At 61.8% G+C, this 2,500-nt stretch overlaps 1 pseudogene; it reads right to left on the reverse strand.

Moving 5' to 3' along the window:
• LOC124621101 overlaps positions 1-2,500 on the reverse strand; it is a 7,007-nt pseudogene that overhangs the window by 3,958 nt on the left and 549 nt on the right.

Here is a 2,500-nt window from a genome sequence, read left to right on the forward strand (position 1 = left end):
GACCTACGGAAGGCGTCCTGTGTCCGCGCGTATTCCCAGCGGCGCCGCTTGCGCTTCTGCAGCGGCGGGGCGGCAGGCGGCCGCTTGGATGGTTGGCGCGGCCGCTGTGTCCTGGTGATCGACCTCTCCCCCCTGGACCCGACCGACGCAAGGGCATCCGGGAGCATGCCCAGAGTCATAGTTACTCCCGCCGTTTACCCGCGCTTGCTTGAATTTCTTCACGTTGACATTCAGAGCACTGGGCAGAAATCACATTGCGTCAACACCCGCTAGGGCCATCGCAATGCTTTGTTTTAATTAGACAGTCGGATTCCCCCAGTCCGTGCCAGTTCTGAGTTGATCGTTGAATGGCGGCCGAAGAGAATCCGCGCACCCGCGCGCCCCCGGAGGAGCACGCTAAGGCGGACGCGGCCTCGCAGCAAGGAAGATCCGTGGGAGGCCAAGGCACGGGACCGAGCTCGGATCCTGCACGCAGGTTGAAGCACCGGGCCGCGAACGCCGCGCAGGCGCGCGCATCCTGCACCGCCGGCCAGCACGAGGCCAACCAACGGCGAGAGCAGACCACGCCCGCGCTAAACGCCCGCACTTACCGGCACCCCTACGGCACTCACCTCGCCCAGGCCCGGCACGTTAGCGCTGACCCACTTCCCGACCAAGCCCGACACGCCCCGATCCTCAGAGCCAATCCTTATCCCGAAGTTACGGATCCAATTTGCCGACTTCCCTTACCTACATTATTCTATCGACTAGAGGCTCTTCACCTTGGAGACCTGCTGCGGATATGGGTACGAACCGGCGCGACACCTCCACGTGGCCCTCTCCCGGATTTTCAAGGTCCGAGGGGAAGATCGGGACACCGCCGCAACTGCGGTGCTCTTCGCGTTCCAAACCCTATCTCCCTGCTAGAGGATTCCAGGGAACTCGAACGCTCATGCAGAAAAGAAAACTCTTCCCCGATCTCCCGACGGCGTCTCCGGGTCCTTTTGGGTTACCCCGACGAGCATCTCTAAAAGAGGGGCCCGACTTGTATCGGTTCCGCTGCCGGGTTCCGGAATAGGAACCGGATTCCCTTTCGCCCAACGGGGGCCAGCACAAAGTGCATCATGCTATGACGGCCCCCATCAACATCGGATTTCTCCTAGGGCTTAGGATCGACTGACTCGTGTGCAACGGCTGTTCACACGAAACCCTTCTCCGCGTCAGCCCTCCAGGGCCTCGCTGGAGTATTTGCTACTACCACCAAGATCTGCACCGACGGCGGCTCCAGGCAGGCTCACGCCCAGACCCTTCTGCGCCCACCGCCGCGACCCTCCTACTCGTCAGGGCTTCGCGGCCGGCCGCAAGGACCGGCCATGACTGCCAGACTGACGGCCGAGTATAGGCACGACGCTTCAGCGCCATCCATTTTCAGGGCTAGTTGCTTCGGCAGGTGAGTTGTTACACACTCCTTAGCGGATTCCGACTTCCATGGCCACCGTCCTGCTGTCTTAAGCAACCAACGCCTTTCATGGTTTCCCATGAGCGTCGATTCGGGCGCCTTAACTCGGCGTTTGGTTCATCCCACAGCGCCAGTTCTGCTTACCAAAAGTGGCCCACTTGGCACTCCGATCCGAGTCGTTTGCTCGCGGCTTCAGCATATCAAGCAAGCCGGAGATCTCACCCATTTAAAGTTTGAGAATAGGTTGAGGTCGTTTCGGCCCCAAGGCCTCTAATCATTCGCTTTACCGGATGAGACTCGTACGAGCACCAGCTATCCTGAGGGAAACTTCGGAGGGAACCAGCTACTAGATGGTTCGATTAGTCTTTCGCCCCTATACCCAGCTCCGACGATCGATTTGCACGTCAGAATCGCTACGGACCTCCATCAGGGTTTCCCCTGACTTCGTCCTGGCCAGGCATAGTTCACCATCTTTCGGGTCCCAACGTGTACGCTCTAGGTGCGCCTCACCTCGCAATGAGGACGAGACGCCCCGGGAGTGCGGAGGCCGCCGCCCCGTGAAGGGCGGGGAAGCCCCATCCTCCCTCGGCCCGCGCAAGGCGAGACCTTCACTTTCATTACGCCTTTAGGTTTCGTACAGCCCAATGACTCGCGCACATGTTAGACTCCTTGGTCCGTGTTTCAAGACGGGTCGTGAAATTGTCCAAAGCTGAAGCGCCGCTGACGGGAGCGATTATTCCGCCCGAGAGCATCCCGAGCCAACAGCGGCGCGGGTCCGGGGCCGGGCCAGGTAGGTCCGTCATCCGGGAAGAACCGCGCGCGCTTGCCGGGAGCCCGAGCGCCCAAAGGGGCGAATCGACTCCTCCAGATATACCGCCGGGCAGCCAGCCAGGACACCGGGGCTCTGCCCAACAGACGCGAACCGAGGCCCGCGGAAGGACAGGCTGCGCACCCGGGCCGTAGGCCGGCACCCAGCGGGTCGCGACGTCCTACTAGGGGAGAAGTGCGGCCCACCGCACACCGGAACGGCCCCACCCCGCGGCGAGTGGAAAGGCAACCGGA

The sequence above is a fragment of the Schistocerca americana genome, chromosome 6 (assembly GCF_021461395.2).
Source record: "Schistocerca americana isolate TAMUIC-IGC-003095 chromosome 6, iqSchAmer2.1, whole genome shotgun sequence".
NCBI classification, from domain to species: domain Eukaryota; kingdom Metazoa; phylum Arthropoda; class Insecta; order Orthoptera; family Acrididae; genus Schistocerca; species Schistocerca americana.